The following is a 24,275-nucleotide window of genomic DNA, read 5'->3' on the forward strand; positions in this document are numbered from 1 at the left end:
ACACTGGCCACAAACAAGAGAGTATCTCTAAAGTCCCTGCTTTGGGACAAGTCAGGACACTGAAGCTCTGTCTCTGTCTGCAACCTCAGGATCAGTCATTGCATTTGTTGTTATTGATTGCTTTTTCTGGATGTGGTATGCATCAGAGTCAGCTCAGGAACTGTTTCCTGGCTGCACTGGCCTCTGTCTGTCCACTGGGTACCTGATGGCTGGGAAATGGTTAAGAGCATCCTTATATTCCCTTTGCTGGAAACCAATTTAGCAGTTCATGCACTCAATTCAGCTCCTACCAACAACACAGATAAGCTTAGTGAAGCGCTGTGCTAAGTGCTTTAAAGACGTTTTCTTGTTTAATCTTGTTGATCACCTGCTGAGCATCCCCTCTGGATTTCTTAAGGACAGCAAACTCCTGTATGGAGCCCTGTGCCTGAGGAGGTCCAACCCCCAACCCCAGCTCTTGGGGTGGGCTCTGATTGGTTGAAATGTGATGATCCCATTTCTCTGCCTGTGATTGGTTTCGGCATCCAGACCTAGGCCAATCAGCTTCAGGCATTTCCAAGGAATGGGTTCTCAGTCTAAGGCAAGTACAAGACTGAAACTAGACCAATTGCATTGAAAGAGGAATTGTGTTCCAGGATAGAGGGAGGACTCACTGTTGCTCCGTGGATATAAACAGAAGGCATGTGGACTGGATTGCCACAAGAAGGAAAATTGCTGGGTCCTGGTGACCAGGTTCAGTTTCTAGGTCAGCCTTTTCTTTTCTCCCCTCCCACCACTCTCTCCCTCCCTCCCTCCCTGCCCCCTTCCTTCTTTTCGGTAATGGAATTGAACCCAGGGCCTTTGCACTGAGCTACACCTGCAGCTCTTTATACATTTTATTACTTTCTTATTTGGGGAGGGGTACTGGGAATTGAACTCAGGACCTTGCATTTGCCAGGCAGACGTGGCACCACTGAGCTGAATCCTGGGCCCTTATAAATTTTTAAATTTTGAGATAAGGTCTCACTAAGTACAGTACCCCATCTAAATTGTCCAAGCCCAAGTGGGTTGCACTTGCTGTCCTCCTGCCTCAGCCTCCCAGAGTACTGGGATCACAGGTGTGCACCATGCTCGGCTTTGTTCCCTTTTTTATGGTGCTGGGGCTGGAACCCAGGGCTTCACTCGAGATCAATCTTTTTTTTTCTTGTTTTTTTGAGACAGGGTCTCACTTTGTAGTGCAGGCTGGCCTTAAACTAACTGTGGACCCCAGACTGGCCTTGAACTCCAGGCAATCCTTCTGCTTCTGCCTCCCGGAGTGCTGGGATTATAGGCATGCAATACCATGCCCGGCTTAGGATCAGTCATTTCTGAAGGCTTTTGACTATGTTATGCTTTTTGCTATGAGATAGTGCATTTTCTTATGGTCAGAATCTGTTCCCTATAGCCAAAAACACTTAGCTGATATATGTAGCTATTGCCCTCCTTTTACATTTCAGAAAACAGAACTCCAAGAAGTTATGCAATGCAAATGAGTCAGCAAGCTAGTAAGTGGCAGAGCTGTGTTTTCATTTCCATACTGATGTGCTAATCACACAGGTACGAGGATTAGCGTGGAGATCCATGTTCCACTACTCTCAACAAACAAAACAATAGCAACAACAGTAGCTGTTATATCTATACAGTGCATCTCAGGCACTGTTTGGAGTGATTCACCCACATTAATTCTGGATTTTTTTTTTTTGAGACAGGTTTCACTCTTCCAGTCTAGCCTTAAACTCATAGATAGCCTAGCCTGGCCTTGAACTTTCAGCAATCCTTTTGCCTCAGCCTCCCAAGTGCTGGAATTACAGGTGTGCACCACCATGCCCAGCTATTTTATTTTATTTATTTATTTATTTTAGAGTAGGAAAATTTATTGAGGAATAGAAATGAAGAATACAGAGCCAGGGATTTAGTTTAGTGGTTCCTCTGCCTCCCTCGCAAGCGCAAGGTCCAGAGTTCAATCCCCGGTACCAAAAAAAAGAAAAGAAATGGAGACTATAAATAGCTCCTGAGAGACATGAGGGGTCCCAAATGGGTTGCCCTATTTTATTTTATTTTTTGGGGTAGTGATAGGGATTGAACCCAGGGCCTTCATGCTAGGTAGGTACCTGTCACTGAGCTACATCCCTAACATGTATTCACTCTTTGTTTTTTGTTTTTGTTTTGTTTTTTGAGATAGGGTCTCACCATGCAGTTCAGGCTGGGCTTGAACTCACTATGTAACCCAGGCTGCCCTCAAATTTGCAGGGATCCTCCTGCCTCAGCCTCCCAGAGTGCTGGGATTATAGGCATGCTCCACCATGCCCAGCTGATTGATTGATTGATTGACTGAGACAAGGTCTCACGTTAAACAGTTATCCTTATCCCAACTGACAGAGGAGGAAACAGGCCCAGAAGGTGAAGCAACCTGTCTGGTGCACAGCTAATAAGATGCTCTTTCTTGTCCTGTGTGCCGAGTGACAAATGCATTTCAGCACCAACTGCCACAGCCTTCCCTCCCCCATAACTGGCTCAGGAGACCCTGGACTTGGAGGGTAGCAGGGGGGCAAAAACTGGTCATTATCCATCCATGTCCGTTTATTTCCAGGTTTGGTTTTCTCGGTGGCTTTTTCCAGTTTGCTTTTGTATCTGCACTGCCACCCACTTCCTTATGTTGTGACTTTAAAACGAATTACATTCTTGGAACAATTGCCTCCCTGCTCTCTCCTGTCTGAGCCTCAAAGCCCAGCTGGCAATAGGTTTATCTCCTTGTTTCCTCTTGTACATCATCAGCTTAGGAGGTAAAGCAATTCCAAGTCCATGGCTAACGTTGAAAGGAAGCTTTCCTCAGCCTCAGGACTGTGCTAAGAGCTCAACACCTACTGTTAGCGACAATCTCTGAGTTGAGTTCTACTACTGCCATCTATTCTTCAGAGAGAGGCACAGAGACAGTGAGAAATTTGCCCAAGATCACAGAGCATATGAAATGGAGTATGGATTTGAACCTAGACATTCTGTTTTGTGTGTGTGTGTGTGGTACTGGGGATCGAACTCAGGACCTTGCACTTGTGAGGCAGGCGGCGGCACCACTGAGCTAACATTCTGATTCATTGTTCACCGTGGCAGATTCCAGCCTTGCAGTTACTTGAGGAAGAAAAGAATTTATATTGGTATTTAGACAGCTTTTAAAATATGAGTTATTCAGCACTTGGGAGGCTGAGGGAGGAAGATCACTGAGAGTTCAAGGCCAGCCTGAACTACATATAGTGAGACTCTGTCTCAAAATAAGCAAACGAAATGTGAGTCAAAGAGTCTGGTTCCCTGCTGATCACTTCTGTTTGCTGAAGAGTCTAACAGAGAAGGACTTACAGTTCTCAAACCTGCCCCTTCCCACCTTGACCTTTTGCACTTGCTGGTTTCCTGAATTTGAAATGCTGTTTGCAGCCTTTCCTGTCCCTGGGCCTGTGTTGTTTAACTCGGAAGTCACCAGCCACACTAGGCTACTGAGTACTGGAAATGCAGCCTTGACTAAATGAAGAGGCGCAGTAAGGTCAAATGCACATGGGCTTAGCACAAACAAAGAAAAAAGAGAAAATCTCCCACCAATAACTTTTTTTGGTTTTTCAATACCAGGGATCGAACTCAGGACCTTGTGCTTGCCAGGGAGGCATGGTGCCATTGAGCTACATCCTGGCCCCCACTAATAACTTTTACATGGATGATAAGTTGAAATCGTAATACTTTGCACACATTATCAGATGTGTGTAATCACAGCTCTTCAGGAGGCTGAGGCAGGAGGATTGCAAGTTCAAGCCCAGCCTGGGCAACTTAGCAAGACCCTATCTCAAAATAAAGAATAAAAAGAGCTAGAGGTGTAACTCAGTGATAGAGCACTTGCCTGGAATGTACAAGGCTCCAGGTCAGTCTTTAGGAATGAAAAGAATAGTTAATTAAGTAAAATATATTGCTGACATAATTTCCACTCGTTTCTTCTTGCTTTGTAAATGTGGCTACTAGAATTGGGGGAAGGGGCCGTTATTTGGGATTAAACCCAGGGCCTTTGCACTGAGCTACATCCACAGCCTTTTCTATTTTTTATTTTGAAACAGGGTATTGCTAAGTTGCCCAGGCCAGGAGCGAACTTGGGATCCTCCTGCCTCAGCCTCCCAGAGTGCTGAGATTACAGGAGTACAATGTGCCTGGCCCAAATCCAAGAGTTTGAGGTTAAAAACCTGATGTGGTGGTGCATGCCTGTAATCACAACATGCAGGAGACTGAGGCAGGAGGATTGCTGTGAGTTCGAGGCCAGCCTGGGCCAGCCTATAGGTATGGGCCCCATAGTGAGACCCTGTCTCAGGAAAAAAAAAAAAAGAAAGGAGACTTTAAGGCTAACGGTCATCTCTGCTCTGCTTCCTGATGCAGTCTCCTCTGTATTTCCTAGTACCCGTTGCAATCTGTGATGATTATATTGGCTTCTGTTTCTTGTTTTGTTTTGTTTTGTTTTTTGGTACCGGGGATCAAACTCGGGTCCTTGCGCTTGTGCAGCAGGCAGCAAAACGACTGAGCTAAATCCCCGGCCCTGGCTTCTGTTTCTTTGGGACATACTCCTTCCTTCGTACAGAAGCCTCAGGAGGACAACGACATGCTGGTCTCCATTTGTCTCGCACCACCACATGCACAAACAAGGCACCTAGCAAATGACTGTCGAGTGGATTGATGTGTGTGACAACCAAATTATTTCCAGCAGAGTCAGCCTGCAGGAAATGAGGGAGGTGGATAGCATTTTGTCCAGCAGGAAGTCAAAGTGTTAGCTTCCTAGATGACTTAGGAGCGTGGGGGATGGGCTGCAGTGCCTCTAACATCCCTTCGATATGGAACTAGAAGATGCTCTTGGAGGAAAGCTGAACCAGCCTTGTGCTTTTAGGGCCGTTCCCTACCCTCAGACACCTCGGGGGATGTTCCCTGCTGCCAACCCACTAGGACCTAAGTGCTGCTGCCAGTTCATCTCCCGAAACACTGCCGAGCCCCTATCCCAAAGCCTTGCAGGGCTATTGTGCGTGTGATCAAATCCAAAGCCCCTCGGGTGTCACAAAGGCCTCCTGACAAGCACCGGCTGTCCCAGCGTGCAGAGCACACGGTGTGGCATCCCAGAGACCTGGGCGCAAGTCCTGCCTCCCCCTCTTGCTATGCAATGGAGTCCTGGCAAGTTCCATCACTGTCTGGCCTCTAATTCCTTGCCTGTGGAATGGGGATATAAGTTGAGTATCTCCAACCTGAAATTCTGAAATCCAGAATGTTCCAAAATCTGAAAGTTTTTGGGTATAGGCATCACACCACAAGTGGATAACTCCATACAGACAAAACCTAGGTTCACTAAAAATACTGTATAAAATTACCTTGAGGCTATGTGTAGGATGTATATATGAAACATGAATGAATTTCACGGTTAGACTTGGGCCCCAGATCCAACATATCTCATTATGTATTGCAAGTATTCCAAAATCTGAAAAAATCCCAAATTCCAAACTGGTCCCAAGCATTTCAGACAAGGGATCCTCAACCTGTAATAGCCAGCTCACAGGAACATGGGAGGCAAGAGGAGGCCACCACATCTTTAGCATGGAGCTGTTGTCCTATTGTTATTACCTCAGTCCTATTTACCTTCCCTCTGGCTGGGGCTGGGGGTCGGAGTGGCCCTGTCTACCCAATGTGAGCAAGAACGATGCTAGTGATGCAACAGCTAGGAGTCACCGAGGCCTGTTGTGTGCCCAGCGTGTGCGAATAAGGCGTAGGGCCACACGATCTCGTTCTGTAGTCCTTCTTCCATGTAAAAATCTTTGATTTTATTTTTTATTTTTCCTGAGGATTGAGCCCATGGCCTTCAGACTGAGCTTATGCAGCCCTTCTTTTAAAAAGCTTTTCATATTGAAACAGGGTCCACTGAGTCACTGAGTTGCCCAAACTGGGCTTGAACTTTCCACCCTCCTTCCTCATCCTCCCAGAGTGTGGAATTGCAAGTGTGTGAGCCACCACATAAAAATATTTTATGACTGTATTGGAACAAAGACAGATATAAATCAGGCCTGTTATATGTGTGTGTATGTGTGGTGCTGAGGACGGAACCCAGTGTCCTGTGCGTGCCAGGGGTGTGGTCTACTGTTAAGCTACGTGCCCACCCCCCTGCCCCTGATTTGTATAAATCTCACCACATTTAAAATGTGGGGGTACGTGGTTCCCAATTATTTCAAACTAGGTTCATCAGGAGAGTTTCACTAATATCTGGTCCGTCAAGCTGGGCCTGGTGGTGTCAGCCTGTAATCTCAGTACTCTGGGAAGCTGAATCAGGAGGCGCCCAGTTCAAGCCCGGTCTGAGCAATTTGGCTACTTAGCAAGACCCTGTTTCAAAATAAAAAATAAAAATGGACTGGGGGTGTAGCTCAGTGCAAAGGCCCTGAGTTTAATCCCTACCACCACAAAAATAAAGACCAAGAAAAGAAAAAGGCCCACACCTATTTTAAAAGTCTTTAAATTGTAGGCGGAGCTGAGTGTGGTGGTGCACGGCTGTAATCTCAGCACTTGGGAGGCTGAGGCTAGAGGATCGCTGTGAGTTTGATGCCAGCCTGGGCTACATAGTGAGACCCTGTCTCAAAAACAAACAAACAAACAAATAAACACAAAAAGCCAAGTGGAAAACAACACCTTCCTAAACTGCTTTATGTACACACACACACACACACACACACACGTGGGTCCAACTGGGAGGAAAGTCATGCAGAGTAGACTAGGGGAATGTAAAGAATTATTGCTCGCCCAGGGGACTGGAACAATAAGGAACTGGCCCCAAGGCTGCTCTGGAACATGCCAGAAGGATGCTATACCCAGGCTGAGCTTCAGACCTCCTTGTCACTGGGCAGAAAGCCTCAGTGTCAGTTTTTTAATTTTATTCTATTATTTTTTTACTACAGTACTGGGGAGTGAACCCAGGGCCTTTCCACTAAACTACATCCCTAATCACTTTTTAAAATGTTGAGGCAGGGTCTCCCTAAGTCACTAAGCTGCCCAGGCTGGGCTCAAACTTGGGATCCTCCTGCCTCAGCCTCCTACAGTGCCTGATTCAATTCCAGTTTTTAAATGGCCACATGGCTTCTCCACCATTTTCAGATTCCAATATCCGTTTTTTTGAAAAATTAATTTTATTAGCACCTTTTAGATATACATAATGATAACATTCATTATAGGAAATTTGAACCTGTGCATGATATATATTTCTGCCGTTCCCTTCCCCTCCCTTAACCCCTTTTCCTCCTTACTTACAAAAGCTTTGTTTCCAGTCTTCCCTTCTATTCTTTTTTCTTGTCCCTTCCTTCCTCTCCCCCTCCCCAGTTCCCCTTCCCAGTTGCACCTTTTCTTCCCATTTCCCAGTAACTAGTATACATTGTGGTTCTTACTTACACTTTCGGTTTCTCACACTGGAGAACCCGTGCGGTATTTAAACACGTGTGTCCCATTTAGCGAGGACTCTCTCTAGCTTCCGATACCCATCTTTCCTCCGCGCTTCTTGGGCGGACGTGTTTCTAGAGAGAAAACTGTGTCCCCGCCGGGGAACATCTCCAAACAACCGGCCACACTTGTGGGTCGCCGAATCCATTCAACGCTCTCTTCGTGTGGCCTTGTCGTCGGTGGTGAAGGGCAGAGGGTGACAGGCCCTGCCTGCAAGCACAACACACACACACACACACACACACACACACACACACACACACACACACACACACACACACACACACCCAGGCCTGTGCCTCAGCCTCCACGCAGCCTCCCCAGATCCTGCAGGCCCCGCCCCTGAAAATGGCGAGCTAAGGAGCTGTCTGCAAAGGCGGCTGGGTCCAGGGAGGTGAGGTGACATTCCCAGAGACCCGGCTGGCAGCAGCGAGCAAGTCTGAGGCTGCGCTGTGTGTCTCTGTGCCTCAGGCTGGTCCTGCGGAGACTGGGCACCTGCTCCGTGCTTGGAGGACTCGGTGGTGGCTTATGGGAGGATGGGGTGGCACCTGGCCTGCCAGTTACAGCGTTTGCCTGTCAGAGGCTGGACACAGACAGACACAGCCTGAAGGAAGACACTGAGAGTCTACCAGAGAGTTTTCCTCTTCCCTTTTTGAATTCATGGCTATCCTCCTGACTCAGCCTCCTGAGTGTTGGGATTACAGGCATCCACCACCATGCCTAGATTCCTCTCTCTCTCTCTCTCTCTCTCTCTCTCTCTCTTCCTTTTTTGCATTGAATTCTACCTGTTCATATTTCTTTCTTTTTTTTTTTTCTTTGGTACTGGGATTGAACTTGGGTCCTTGTGCTTGTGCAGCAGGTGGCAAAACCACTGAGCTAAATCCCTGGCCCTTGTTCATTTCCTCACTCAGAAGCTGCCTCCTCCCAGAAGCCTTCCTGACCCTGAGACCGGCTGCCCCTCCATGCGGCTCCGCCTGCCATAGTGCCATAACTTTATGGTTCTCTGTGGATGTGAGAATGTGATCTCATTCCAAGCCATGTCCTCTGAGTCAGTCACACTGTCAGATGAGACAGTGGTTCTTTAAATATTTGTCCCATTTGTTCTCTAATTTCTGGAGCACACAGCAGGAATTGATATTCTTACAGAAAACATTGATTTTTAAACTATCACTTTATAAAAAACATTTGATGGAGAGACAGGCACAGTAGAGTGTGTCTATCATCTCTATTTTGGTAGGTTGAGGCGGAAGGATTGCAAGTCTGAGGTCAGTCTGGGCCAGTTAGCAAGAACCTGGGTGTGTGCTCACTTTGGCAGCACATATACTAAGAACCTGGGCTTGGAGATATAGCTTACCTCTCCCTAGGTTTTGATCCTCAGTACTGCAAAACAAACATACAAACTAACTATTTGTTGGTGAAATAGATGAGTTTAAGAATCAACCATTGCCAGCTGTGGTGGCTCGTGCCTGTAATCCCAGGAGGGATTACACTTGGGAGGACTCGGGAGCAGTTAGGAGGCAGGAGGTTCACCATGAGGTCGAGGTCAGCCTGGCTACATAGTGAATTTAAGGCCAGCCTGAACTACATAATGAGATCCTGTCTCCAAAACAAAACAAAAAACACCAAAAAACAGACAACAACAAAAATACAAAGAACAACCCCTGATCAAACTAATTAATCATCACTCATGTCCTGGAGTTGTTACATTTCTGTGTGCATAAAATCATGATTCCATGAGCAGGAGGAAGGGACAATGGTTACTGAGATCAGGGGCAGGACATGAACTTCTTCAAGCAGGGACTCTGTGTTGTGCCCCCCCGCCCCCCCCCGTCTCAGGAATCAAACTCAGGACCTTGTGCTTTCCAGGCAAAGCACGGTGCCACTGAGCTACATCCCCAGCCTTGTGCATTTCTTTTTACACAGTCTCTAACACATGACTTGCAGCTCAGGCAATGTTTGGTGAATGAAAAGCCAAAAGAAGTGCTCGTGTAAGAGTTTGAAGAAGCTAGGTGTAGTGATGCGGGCCTATGATCTCAGCGCTCTGAGAGGCTGAGACAGGAGGATGGCAAGTTTGAGCCCTGCAGTTTAGTAGCTTAGTGAGACCCTGTTTCAAAATTTAAAAAAAAAAAAAAAGGCTAGGATATAGCTCGGTGTGAAAGCCTTGGTTCAATTCCCTGAAAAAAATTTTCCTGCAACATGATTCATGATAAATCTAATCTCTAAAAATGAGAAGAAATATAGTAAAGTCAATAAATAAAGTTCCTTACTTCCTCTTGTGGCACATAGACAGAATAATGGTTCCCAGAAACGTCCATGTCCTAAGCCCTAGCATCTGTGGACATGTTGTGTCACATGCAAGGGGGGATAAAAATTACAGAGGGAAGTGAAGCTGCTCGCCTGCTGCTCTGAGACAGGAGAACATGCTGGGTTCTCCCGTGGGCCTGATGTGATCACAAGGGTCCTTCTAGGAGAAGACGGGAAGAGGAGAGAAAGAGTGGGAGGAAGGAAGCAGCCGGTGCAGCCATAGGGTCTGAAGGTACAGGAAGGGGCCGTAAGCCAAGGGATCCAGGCAGCCCTGCTCTGTCCTCAATTCAGCCATGAGACCCACTTGGGATTTCTGACCTCCAGAGGTATAAGACAATAAATGTGTGCTGTTTTAAGCCACTGTGTTTGTGGTAATTGTGCCTGTGCACATGCGTGTGTGTGTGTCTGATTCAGGGTCTTTGCACTGAGCTACATCCCAGACATCATCATCATTACCATCATCATCATCATCATCATCATCATCATCATCATCATCATCATCACAGAGTCTCACTAAGTCACTAAGTTTAGCAGTCTGGGCCAGAATTTGCAATCTTCCTGCCTCAGCCTCCTGGAGTGCTGGGATTACAGGTGGGCACTGTGCCTGGCTGTTTGTGGTAACTTATTACAGCCATCACAAGACACTGCTGCACCAGTACTGGCACCTGGTCCCTGCCCATGCGTCCCTGTGAGCCACAGCTTCGGCACTTGCTCTTCGGAGTTCCCTCCCGCATTGAACCTGGGCCGTTCAATGGTCTGGGCTCACTGATGGCTGAGGACAGAGGTGATACTGTGTGGGCTCCAGAGTCAAGCACTCAGAGGCTTGGCAGACACACTGCCCTGTGGGGAGGCCCAGCCTGCTGTGTACACAGCTCAGCTGTTCTGTCTGAGAGGCCTGGGAGTGGGGGCCCTCATGCAGTTTGCTGGTGGAGAGAGGCCCAGGCTTTCCAGCCTCCCACAAAACCTCCAGGTGAGGCTGGGTGTGGGAGTGCACCCCGTAATCCCCACACTCAGAAGGCTGAGGCAGGAGGATCAAGGGTTGGAGACCAGTCTGAGCTACACAGCAAGTTGAAGGCCAGCCCTGACTATAGAGCAAGATCCTGTTTCAAAACAAAACAAAACAAAAAAAATCCCCCAACAAACAAAAGAAATGGCCAGGGATTTAGCTCAGTGGTTCGGCCTCCTGTCTCACAAGCGCAAGGTCCCAAGTTCGATCCCTTGTAGCAAAAAAAAAAAAATTCAGCCTCAGTTTTTGGAGGGGTGAGTAACAGGGAGGGAGGAGGAGACTGTGGCAAAATAGAGTCCTATATCCTTCCTTTTTCTTTTCTTTTTTTTGGGGGTGGGGAGAGGGTCTCCCTATGTAGTTCAAGCTGACCTTGAACTCACTATGTAGTCCAGGCTGGCCTCGAACTCACAGCGATCCTCCTGCCTCAGCCTTCTGAGTCCTGGGATTATAGGCACGTGCCACATACCCACTGATACCCCTTTTTAAAAAGTTCATTAATTTGTTGGTACATTTTAGGTATACAATATGCTGACATTCATTATTGTAAGCTTGTACCTTTACATGATATATGTTGGTTCTTATTTTTTTCCCCATTCCCCTGCCCTTGCTTCAACCCCTCCACCCTTCCCTATTTACAAAGACTTTGTTTCCATTTTTTCCCTTTCTCATCTTTATTCCTTTCCCTTCTTTCCTTTCCCCTACCCCTCCCACTTCCCCTACTCCTTTAGACCTTTTCTTCATATTTCACAATATCAGTTATACATGTTGATCCTTATTTACACTTCTAATTTTTTGCACCAGAGAAACTATTCACTATTTACACATGTGTGTCCTATTAATTTCACTTAAGAGTATCACCTCAATATGCATACATTTAGCTATAAATGTCTCTAGTTTTTCATTCTTTATAGATGAGTAGTACTCCATTTTATTAAAAAAACACATTTTCTTTATCCAGTCTCCAGGTGATGGGCATTTGGGCTGTTTCCAAGCTTGAGCTATTACAAACTGTGCTGCTATGAACATGGGTGATATCACTGTGATATGCTTCTTTTAATTCTTTGGGGAAGATCCCCAGCAGGGGAATAGCTAGGTCAAATGGGACTTCCAGTCCTAATTCTCTGAGGTATCTCCATACTGATTTCCACAGTGGTTGCACCAGTCTGCACTCCCACCAGCAGTGGAGCAGGGTTCCTCTTTCCCCACAGCCCCGCCAGCATTTGTTATTGGTTGATTTCTTGATAGCAGCCACTCTTTCTGGGGTGAGGTGGAATCTCAGCATTGTTTTCATCTGCATCTCTCGAATGACCAGTGAGGTTGAACATTTTTTCATGTGTTTATTATTGGGGTTCTGTTTTGAAACAGGGTCTTGCTGTATAGTCCAGGCCAGCTCGATCCTTCTGGGCTGAATGGAGAGGGACTGGGAAGGTGCCTCCCTGCCTTGTGGGTCAGGACCAGGGATGCAGCGCCCAGGCTGTTTCTCGGGCCTGCTAGGGTGCCAGTCTCAGGCAGCTCGGGGAGACAGACGCCCAGAAGTGTTCTGAGATGAGTGCAGGCCTGGGACTCTAGGGAGCAGCTAGCGTCTTCCTGCTGAGAGCAGCCGCAGGTCAGAGCCCTGACCCCAGCCCCGCCCCGGGGTCCTTGCACCCTCTAGTGGCCACGGGAAGGAAGGCGAGCTCAGCGCAGAGTCGGGAGCTGGTCCCAGCTGGCCTCCCAGACAACCCGCCTTGTCCTCGTCCCTCACCAGAAGGAGGCTCCCGAACACACCTCTTTCCAAAAAATGATGGTGCCAAATAAACACACGTGTCTAAACCGAGTGCAGAAGTGTGCTTCTGTAGTCTCAATGCTTAGGAGGCTGAGGCAGGAGTATTGCTCGAGCCCAGAAGTTTGAGGCCAGCCTGAGTAACACAGCAAGACTGTCTCAAAACAAAAGAAAACTGGGCTGGGATTTAGCTCAGTGGTTCTGGCGCCTGCTTTGCGAGCGCAAGGTCCGGAGTTCAATCCCTGGTACCAAAAAAAAAAAAAACCCAAAAAGACAAAAAACCAAACAAAGAGGGAAAAAAACCACAGGGGTCCAGGACCTTATCAATTGCCATATTAATTATAAAAGGAATCTTTTCTCATTTTTTCTTAAAACCATAGACACAAAAGCCACCCATGCCAGGTCACCAATGCCATATTCCTTAATCCCAGCACTCTGGGAGGCTGAGGCAGGAGGAATGCAAGTTGGAACCTGGCCTGGGGCTACTTAGCAAGACCTTGTCTCAAAAAAGGCGGGGGGTGGGGGCTGGGGATGCAGCTCAGTACTAAGGCCTTGGATTCAATTCCCAGTACTGGGGGTAAAAGCGAGCCTCGTCTTTGCCTGTTGCTTGGGGGGAGGGGGCAGAATAACTGCTGTAGCATCAACCCTACCTCTCAAGGGCTTCACACACTGAATTTTCCTCTGCTCTTTGGGGTGTGGGTGGGACCACTCAGAGAACCCAGCCTGGGCTCTCAGCTTCCAGGTCCTCTCCATCCCCTGCCACACAGTGAGTGAGTGCCCAGGGCCCACTGGCCAGAACCTGTCTGGGGCCACGCCCAGCAACTGGGAAATGCCGCCTCCTCCTATTGGAGGACGGTCAATCCTCTGACTGCCTAGAAAGGGGTTCTGCAAGGGCTAAAGAAGAAAAGACAGTAGAGGCCTGGGGATTTAGCTCAGTGGTTCTGGTGCCTGCCTTGGAAGTGCAGGTACAAAAAAAAAAAAAAGACAGTAGAGACTTGCATAATTTCAAGTATGGGGGGGTGTCAGTGCCTCGGAGCGGGCAAAGACCAAGGGACTGTGACCTTGCCACTATTTATTGGGTTGTTCACAGGAAGTGTCAGATTACTCCTAAAGTGGCCATAATCCTGAGTTCACAAGGATCTTATGCTGATGCAATCTTGCCCTTGAGCATCACAACATCATGGGGCCATTGAGCCCTCAGACAGCCCTAATCATAGCTTAATTGCAAAATGATTCCCCCCACCAAATTATGTAGAATGGCTCCGGACATCCTCCTGCCCAAGAGGAAGAAGCCAGCGCTGGGAGCGGCCATCCAAGCCCTGCCACTCCTGCTCGCTTGTCTAGCTCCAGAGTCACCTCTGGCAGCCTTCCATGATCCCCACTTTTACCACCTCTTCAGCCTAGAGTCTGTTCTGCTGATGCTCCCCCCATTTTTTCTTTTCTCTTCATGGTGGTGGTTGGGGGGCAGATTGAGCTAGAGCCTAGTGCATGCTAGGTGAGCAAGCACTCTACCTCTGAGCCACAAACGTTTTTCTTTCTTAATAATTTTGAAACTAGGTTTCACTAAGTTACCAGGATGGCCTCAAACTTGCTATTCTCCTGCTTAAGCCACCCAAGTACTGGGATTACAGATGTGTGCCACCATGCCTGGCTGCTCCACAAACTAATATGCGTTTGAGTCACCAAATCACATGTGGGACTTCGCCTCAATGCAGATTCTGACTGGGGAGGTTTGGGGTGAGGCCTGGGACTCTGCATACATGCCTCTCTCTCAGCCCCTCTTTCTTTCACCCTCTCTCTCTCCTTCCCTCCCTCCTTCCCTCCCTCTCTTCCTCTCTCTCCTTCCTTCCTTCTTTCTTTCTTTTTGATGGGGTCTTACTATGGGGTCTCGTTTTTTTTTTTTTTTTGGTACCAGGGATTGAACTCGGGACCTTGTGCTTTTGAGGGAGGCTGCAGAACCACTGAGCTAAATCCCTGACCCGCTGAGGTCACTTGAGACGGGGTCTCACTATGTTGCCCAGGCTGGTCTCAAGCAATCCTCTTCACTGCTGGGACTGCAGGGGTTCGCCCCCACATCTGGCCTGGATCCCACATTTCTGACACAAGTCTAGATGGTGCTGATACTGCTGGATTTTTGCCGCACAGAATTTCTTCCCGACAGTGGTGAAGTATTCTGTCAGAGGCTCTAAAATTAAATAATTGGAGGCCTGAGTTTCTCGGACAACATCTTTTAGGGTTGAAACACAAAATGAACATAGCCCGTAGTCAACACTCCTGGAAATCCTCACTCCCGAGTAAACACAGAGGAACTGCTGACGTGCAATTAGAGGCCATGGTGCATGGAAACTTCGAGTCTCTGGAGCAGCCGTCTCCTACGTTTTTGGCACAGGGACTGGTTCATGGAAGACAATTTGTGTACGAATGGCAGGGGAGTGGTGTGGTTTGGGATTACCTTCTCATAGCTAGCACACCCAGCTCCCTGCTACCGGGAGCTCACGCCAGGCTTGTGTTCCTGTGAGAATCTAACAGGACAGAAAATCCTATGAGAATCTGACCCAACAGCAGGCACAGTGGCGGTGAATTCACAGCTTCCCTGACTGGTTTGTGGCCCAGGAGTTGGGAACCCCTGCTCTAGACTCTGTGTTTGTTTCTGTGGAGAGGAAAATCAGAAATGCAGACCTTTGTGCTGTAGAGACCTAGTGAATCCAGATCTCGGAAGTGTGGCCAGGTGCCTGCATTCTCCACACCCTCTCTGGTGACACTGAGGGTTGGGAGCTACTGATGAAGGACAGCACTTTCTTTGGGTTGAAGGTGGCATATTACTCACCCAAGACGGCCAGCATTAAACCCATAGCAAAGCCTCCCCCACTCCTCAGGACAGTGTCTCACTGTATCACACTTGCTGGATTTGAACTAAGCTCACAAAGCCACACCCCCCTTTTTTTCTTTTTTGGTGCTAGGGTTGAACCCAGGGCCCCTTACATGGAAAGCACTTGCTTTAGCCCTGAGCTACTCCCCAAGCCCTGCAAAGCCCTTTAATGTCAACCAGGACCCCTTCTGGGGGGCTGGAAGCCACCTGTGTCAAGAAGCTGGAGCCGTGTTCTTCCTGTGGCTTTTCCCTGTCTGCAGAAACCCAGGTCATAGCCTATGAAGTTGCCAATATTCATCTGTTTTTGATCCACAAAAAGTCAATTTCTTATGGTTCAGCCTAAATTTCAACAATTCACGCGTTGTTACTCACTTTTCCAGAAGGATCCACAGAGGTTCCTTTATGAAATATGATGAACCTGGCCGGGGATTTAGCTCAGTGGCACCTCGTCTGCCTGGCAAATGCAAGATCCTGAGTTCAATTCCCCATACCAGGAAAAAAAAATCTGACATGAAATATGATGAACCAAAGCAAGCCAAAATTGTGAAAATAAAGAAAAAAGGGGTCACTTCAAAGCACTTAAAAGGAAGATGTGACAGCAAGTCAGGAGCTGGGGAGGAGACAGTCATTGTGTTCGAGGGTCCTAGCACTTGAGTCCAGTTGATTCTAGGAGTCTGGGAGGAAAAGGGGAAACAGGAGAGGGTATAGAATCTTTGCTATCAGATAAAAGGAACTAAGATCCGAAGAGGAGCCACACGCTATCCTTAGCCCGAAGACCCCAAGAAAATGGTCAGGGCTGGGAGCTGTGTCCTGAGTATCAGGTCCATGGAAGTCACAGTCATCCTCAGCTGGGGCAAGGGTCAGAGGCTCTCAGTTCCGGGAGCGGCACACCCACAGCCAAAGGCAATTATCTGACCATGAGGAGATTTAATGCATTTCGACAAGCCACAGATTTGATGCAGAGCTGACCATCAAACAGACTCCCACACAATGGGGCTGAGCATTGCTCAGCTAGGAAAGGAAACTAAAGGCTGATTGCTTTGTTTGACCTCAGAAACTCTGTGTGTGTGTGTGTGTGTGTGTGTGTGTGTGTGTGTGTGTGTGTTCCACAGGACAGAGCCAGGCAGAAAGAGATGGTCATGTTGGCCTAGGCTTGGGAAATGAGAACCCACAAATAATGTTCTCTTACCTTTTCAAATCTTTAAAAAAAAGAAAAAAGCCACAGGGCAAGGCTATCTGCCTCCAATGGCTGCCCCTGGTTTCCTGGATGGTGGTATATTGTTCTGGTTGATTTTTAGCATTCTTGACTATAAAATGGGATGAAAAAATACCACAATAGGTCCACAGTGTGGGGCAATGTTTCCAGCTTACCTGGAGCTTCTTAGAAGTTCTCTCTCTCCCTCCTTTTTTTTTTTTGTGTGTGTATGTATGTGTGTGTGCGGTAGTGGTACTGGAAATTGAACCCAAGACCTTCACATGAGCTACAGCCCAGCCCCTCCCCACTCTTTAAATTTTGAGACAGGGTCTCACTAAATTGTCCAGTTGCCTCAGGCTGGCCTCGAACTGTAGATCCTTTTGCCTCAGCCTCCCAGAGTGCTGGGATCACAGTTGTGTGCCACCACACCCGGGAATACTTGTCATTTTCGTATTAGACTTTTGTTCTGGCACTGAGGATCAACCCCTGGACCTTGTGCATGCTTAGCAAGCATCTGCCACTGAGATACACCACAGCCAATTTTTGTGCTACATTTTAAATTCTCATATCAACATCTCTTTTACAATTCTCACGGCATTAAAATATAAGCAAGCAACAAAGAAATCTGCAAAGTTGCAGGGAGAGATAAAATTTTATTTCCCATGGGTTTTCCCCAAATCAACTAACAGTATGCATTGGGAGCCTTGTGTGAGAGAAATCACTATTCGGAATTCACAGGCCTCCTTTGTCCCCTGCCCTGGCACTAACTTTACCTTTCAGCACAAGTCTCTTCCTTCTGACCGTGGGTCCCAACTGGGGCGGGAATAAAGGAGGGGCGATCCAGCCCCCTCGACCTCTGACACTTTTGGGGGTCACAGGTCGGGAGGGTGGCAGGCAGTGGCCAACCCTGTTGTGGTCCAACCGACTGGACTTGGGTGCAAATCCAGGGCATCTTGGCTCTGGCCTGGGTAGGGGTCAGAGGACACAAGGTCACTGTCTTCTCCTTGGGAAACGTGAGGAACTCACTAGCTTGAGTTTTAGTGGTGTGGAAGGTCGCGCACCTGGGGCATCACGGGGTGAGACGCGGACACCGCTGCGTGGCTTCCCATTAAGGAGCGACCGGAGCTGGGGTCTGCAACCCTGTTGGCTGAGCGTGGACAGCTGAGGTCGGGGCTGCTAAAGCGAGGAGGAGGCGGCGGCCGGGAGGCTCTGGGACAGGCGAACCGTTAGGAGTTAAAGGACTCGGACAGTGGTCTGCGGCGCTTCGCGGCCTTTAGCGGACCTCTTCCTCTCTCTGACCTGCCTGTCAATCCGTTTGCTCCACCCCTCATCCGTCGCGGAGCCAATCAGGGCTCCAACTGGTCAGGAGCGCTTTTCTTCCAGCGCCAGTGAGGAGAAGGCAACCGCCTCCCACCAGGTGAATCTGGGGCTGGAGCGCCGCTCCCCCCCCCCCCCAGGGAAGCCCCCCCTTCGGTACTGGTGATTGAACCCAGGGCTTTTACACTGAGCTACATCCCCAGCTCTTTTTTATATTTTATTTTTGAGACAGGGTCTCGCTAAACTGCTAAATTGCCCGGACGGGGTTAGAATTTGAGACCCTCCCGCCTCAGCCTCCTAGAGTGCTGGGATTACAGGCCTGTGTCACCACGTCCCGGCTGGAAAAGGGATGTTTCCGAATAAAGCTAGCACACAGGAGAGTGTAGAGGAGGGAGACAGACTACAGAGAGAGGGGGATGGAGATGGAGAGCCAGAGACGGGAGGCAGGAAGGCAAGGTGAGGCCAGAGACCAGAAACAAGGAGGAAAGGCACCAAGCATCACAGGTGTGCGGATCTAGCCGGGGCTCCCCGAGAGGGGTTACCAATCACCCTGATTGCTTAGGGCCGCTGTGGATGGGTTTGGCTCTCCGGTGCTCAAAAGAGCCCTAGCGACAGAAGGAAGCGTAGCTGAGCCCAAAGGCGGCGGGGGCCTTCGGTAAGGAGAAAGGGGGCTCCCGGAGACCAGAGCCCCTGGGGCCCCCCGAGTTCCGGGGACGCGGGGGAACCCTAGCACACAGCAGCCGGTCGTCCTCCGCTCTCGGGCAGCCTTGGAGGGGAGGCCGCGGAGGAGGGGAGGGAGGGAGGACTCGACCCGCTGGCTGCGCCCGCCCAGCCCGCAGTGCGTGGTTGGTGGGTGGGTGGTGGGGCAGGATGGAGGTGACCCCTCTTTCTCACCTGGTGAGTGGGAGTCCCAGTAGGGAAAAAGGAAAGAGGATAGAAGAAAAGACCGGAAAACAGTGGAGGCGGACACTCCTTTTCTTGCTCAGTGGACGCAGAGAAGCGTGCGACTCCCCATGGAGGCGGGCTCCTGGGTCCCCCCCTGCTGGGTACCAGCCGTGTCTACTGAACCCGCGGGGAAGAGAAGCCCCTCCCGGAAGAGGTCCCAGGATGCCAGGCTGGCTGGAAGCCACCAAGTCCGAGATAGAGACAGTCGTCAGAATGGTCAAACCCCGCCCGCCCGCTTGGTCTTCTGCTCTACTTCCCTGAGGCTAAAGCCAGGTGCGGGTTGAGAATGAGGCTGAGTTCTCATCCAAACTCTTTATGTTTAAAAAAAATTTGTTTTGGTGCCGGGGATCAAATTTGGGACCTTGGGCTTGCGAGGCAGACGGAGGAACTACTAAGCTAAATCCCAGGCCCAAATTTTTGAATTTTTAAAAACAGGTTCTCTAAGTAGTTTAGGCTGCTCCTGAACTCACTACGAAGCCCAGGCTGGCCTCACCCTTGCTGCTATCCTCTTGCCTCAGCCTCCCACAGTGCTAGGATCACAGGTGTGCACCACCGCGCATGATTTATCCAAACTCTTAACTGGGGAGAAATGCACTTCTAACTGTGTTCAGGTTGTCGGCAGAATTCATTTCCTTGCCATTGGTGCCACAGTGTCTCGTTTCCCTAAGGCCAGTAGAGAAGCTCCTTTCAGCCCCTCTGGAATAATGTCCCCTTGATGAACTCAAAATAAACTCATTTCTGATGTAACTAGATTAGCAATGCCATATTCTATTGGCTAGAAGCAACTCTCAAGTTCTGTCTACACTCAAGCTTGCTCTGTATGTATTAGGCAGGGTGTGACCACCAGGTGGGAATGACTGAGGCTTAGTGAAGCTCTGTCCACAGGGACCAAAAAGGGGATCTTGGCTGCAAATCCAGGGCTCTGCCCAGCAAGCCTCACATCCTTCCAGGGCACATTTGTCTTGCTCTTCCTGCTCGGATGCCTCAGATAGCGATTGCCATCGCGTTTTTCTTTCAACCACGTGTGTCTTGGGACTGACAGGTCTGCAGAGTGAATGAGCTATTGGTTGGCCATGGTTGCTCCTTTCTTTTCCATCTCTGACCATGGAGGGATCCTGGACAGGGCATTACAGTGGGAGGACAGCCAGCCCTGGGGCAGCCATTGCCTTGGGGCCCAAGTTTGGCCACATCACCAGGCCCCAGATAGAACCAGGACACAGTGTGCATGACACAGGGTGGGACCTACAAGAGGAACGCTGGGGGATTCCCCATCCATGCGTCTCGGCCAGTGGAGGGACAGGGCAGGACATGTGAGTAGCGCTTATCAATACTTCCTGTAACTCAGATACCATGCTGAGCACTTCCTATGGGTTATGTCATTTAACCCTTGAGAGCAGCTTCCATCACTGTTCTTGTTTTACAGAGGAGAGCATGGAGGCCCAGAAAGGTGAAGTAACTTGCTCTTAGTCACACACCTAGGTGTCCTTCCTGGCTAGTGCCCACCCTGCTGCATGCTGCTGTGGTCTGGGTCTGGATTGAGTGTGTTCCCCAAAGGTCGTGCAAGGAAGGCTTGAGGTCCAGTGTGCAATGCTGAGAGGTGGTGGAACCTTTAAATGATGAGGTTTAAGCTGGGTGTGGTGGTATGTACTGGCAATCCCAGCACTCTGGGAGGCAGAGACAGAAGGGTTCCAAGTTCGAGCCCAGCCTGGGCAACTTAGTGATTTAGTGAGACCAAGACCTTGTCTCAAAATAAAAAATAGAAGAGGGCTGGGAGTGTAGCTCAGGGCAAAGGCTCTGGGGTCAATCCCCAGTGGGGAGAGAGAGAGAGAGAGAGAGAAGAGAGAGAGAGAGAGAGAGAGAGAGAGAGAGAGAGAGAGAGAGAGAGAGAGAGAGAGAAACTAGCTGGGTATGATGGCACATGCCTGAAATTCCAGCTACTTGGAAGGCTAAAGCAGGAGGAGTTCAAGTTTATGGAGAGCCTGGGCAACTTAGCAAGACCTTGTCTCAAAATAAAAAGGGGCTGAGGGATGTAGCTCAATGTGAGTTCCTGGGTTCAATCCCCAGTACAAAAAAAAAGATAAGGTACACTGATTAAAAGGTATTAGGTCATGGAGGTATGCCATTGGAAGGGATTAGTAATGCTTTTGAGTGACAGGTTAGTTCTCACCAGAGGACTGTTAGAACAAGAGGAAGCCTGGTCCCTGGGCCTCAGTGTGTTCCTGTCTCCCTATGTGATTGTGCGGCCCTCATCAGAAGCCAACAGAGGAGGCAGCCTGATCTTGGACTTTCAACCTCCAAAACTGTGGGCTAAATAAACCTCTTTTATTTATAAAGTACTCTGCATCGGGTATTCTGTTATAGCAACAGCAAACAGACCAGTATACAGTCCCTTCTGTGTCTTCAGTGAATGCCTTTGCAGGTCCCTCTCTCTTCACCTATTCACATTTTGGGGCTTTGCCCATGAGGCCCTGAAGGTGTAATCCTCAGCTCAACACCTTGGGGCTCAATGCTGGGGAAAGTCTGTGACCCCTGAGAATTGTTCTTGGCACTTTCTTCTGAGCAAGAGTCTTTTTCCTGCTACTGTATGCAGTGGTGGGCTGGAGCCACCAAGGCCAGCTGTGAGAGCCGATTGGTACATTTTCAGGAATTTTGTTCTATATTATTTTTAACAGCCAAAACGTGAAAATACAGAAATGTCCGTCAACTGATGAATGGATCAAAGTATAGATTTTCAAACAATGGAATATCCCTTCGTCATTAAAAGGAATGAAGTACCAATTCATGCAATAATGTGAAAAAAGCCCATTGCAAAAGACTGTATAATTGTATGATTCCATTGATGCGATATACCCAGGATAGGCAAATCTATGGGCAGAAAGTAGACTAACTAGCCAAGTAGCCCGTACAGTGGTACACAGCTGTAGTCCCAGTTATTCAGGAGGCTGAGGTAGGAGGATCTCTTGAGTTCAGGAGATCAAGTCTAGCCTGGGAAGCATAGCAAGACCCTGGATCAAAACAAAAATGAGAACAAAATAAATTAGTGATGACCAGGGACTGGGGGTGATTATGGGTAGTAACATATGAGGAGGGACTACTAATGGACATGGAGTTTCCTTTTTGGAGTGATGAAAATGTTCTGAAATTAAATAGGTGAATATACTAAAAAAAGACAACATTGAATTTAGCATTTTGGAAGAGTGAATTTTATTGTTTATGTATTATATATATCAATAGAGCTATCAATTGGGTTTTTGTTTGTTGTTTGTTTTGTTTTTTGAGACAGGGTCTTGCTGCATAATTCAGGCTGGCCTTGGACTCACGTAGCCCAGGTTCACCTTGAACCTGCAATGATTCTCCTCCCTCTGCATACTGAGTGCTGGAATTACAGGCAAGCACCCCACACTCAACTTCAATAAAGCCTTTGTTAAAGAATTATGTCATATAAATTTATAGTTAAAGTATATTAATTTGAAGGCCCACCTCACCATAAGGCTTTGTGGATTGTTATGTATTATAAATGTTCTATATGAGACAGACTACTGTGCTTCTTCCCATTTGTTAAAAGTCAAGTAGAAAAAAAAAGGTAATGCCAGGCATAGTGGTACATGTCTGCGATCCCAGCACTTGGGAGGCTGAAGCAGGAGGATTGCCATGAGTTCCAGGCTAGCCTGGGTTACATAGTGAGTTCAAGACTAGCAAAAAAAAAAAAAAAAAAAAAAAAAAAAATACTAGTGTCAACTACACAGTGAGACCTTGTTTCAAAAAAATGAAACAAAACAAAACAAAGGTGAAGGTAATAAACATTCAGAACTCATCACTGGGCTGGGCATGGTGGTGCACGCCTGTAATTCCAGCATTCAGGAGGCTGAGGCAGGAGGATTGTTGTGAGTTCAAGCTGAACTACATAGCAAGACTATCTCAAAATAAAACAAAACAACAAAAACAAAAACAAAACCCCCACATCATCATGTAATTATTTTACTACATTATCTTTTTTTGTTCCTTTGTTTTATTTATTTATTTATTTTTGGAAACAGTGTCTTGCTATGTAGTTTAGGCTGGCCTGGAACTCACAGTGATTCTCCTGCCTCAGCCTCCTGAGTGTGGGGATTATAGAGGTGCACCACCATGCCTGGCCTCTATTGCACTTTCATATGACCCATCCTTGTTTGTTTTTTTTTAATAGTTTTGAGGAAGGTTCTCATTAAGGTACCAAATTTCCTAGCTGGGATTGAACTTGGGATATTCCTACCTCAGCCTCCTGACTGCTTGGGATTATAGGTGTTTGCCACCACTCCCAGCCCTGACCCATGCTTTTGAGGTTAGCTAGATCTATAATGGGTGAAAAGACTATATGATGGTAGTATGGCTTATATCTAGAGGTTCCCCCAAAGCCTCATGTATTCATAGGTGGAGCTTTTTTTTGGTACTGGGGACCGAACTTGGGTCCTTGCGCTTGCGCAGCAGGTGGCGAAACCACTGAGCTAAATCCCCGGACCTAGGTGGGGCTTTTGAGAGGTGACTGGATCATAGCTGTGTGATACTGGATCATGGGTGTGTGGTACTGGATTAGTCCACTGATTTATATAGCACAATTCTGGATGTGGGTGGTACATTTACCAAAGAGAGAAGACCCAAAGGGAGGTGACACCAACCAATAGGCTTGTAGCCTGGATGGAATAAAAAAGGAAAATAGAAAAAAGGCTCATTGCTTTCTGCCTTCCCTGATATGGACTGTTTCTCCTCTGCAACACTCCTCTGCCATGTGCCACCCTGCCTTGGGACCAGTCAACTATGGTCTAAACCCTCTACAAACTGAGCTAAAATAAACCTTTCCTCCTTTAACTTGTGGGTGTTGAGTACTTTGTCCCAACAAAAACAGAAGTAGCTAGGACACATGGCACGGCACTGGCATCTCTTCCCAAGGTCATGGTCCCACCATGTCATGTTGGAGCTTAAAATCAGCCATGGTAGGGGCGGGGATTTAGCTCAGTGGTTTTGCCGCCTGCTATGCAAGCTCAAGGACCTGAGTTCAATCTCCGGTACCAAAAAAAAAAAAAAAAATCAGCCATGGTAGGAGTATTTACACAAGAGTAATAAGCACATGCTGCAGATGCACCTTCATTTGATGTTGTGTTGATTGTCTAGGTTTAAAAAAATGGTAGACAAAATGCAAATAGAGCAGATTAAAGTTAAAATGTGTATCATCTCTGTAATTATTGCATTGTGAATAGCGCAAGAAATTGAGGCAATTTTGCAGAATTCCAAATCTATCCCCCGGTTCGGCAAAGAAGCTGTTCACGTGGACAAATGAGCAGATCCCAATCCACACCTTCATTGCTGCACTTTTACCTTGCCTGTTAATACAAACTTAAAT

Source organism: Heterocephalus glaber, unplaced genomic scaffold (genome assembly GCF_053883595.1).
Source record: "Heterocephalus glaber isolate CG9 unplaced genomic scaffold, H.glaber_assembly_v1.0 deba00001781, whole genome shotgun sequence".
Lineage (NCBI taxonomy): Eukaryota > Metazoa > Chordata > Mammalia > Rodentia > Bathyergidae > Heterocephalus > Heterocephalus glaber.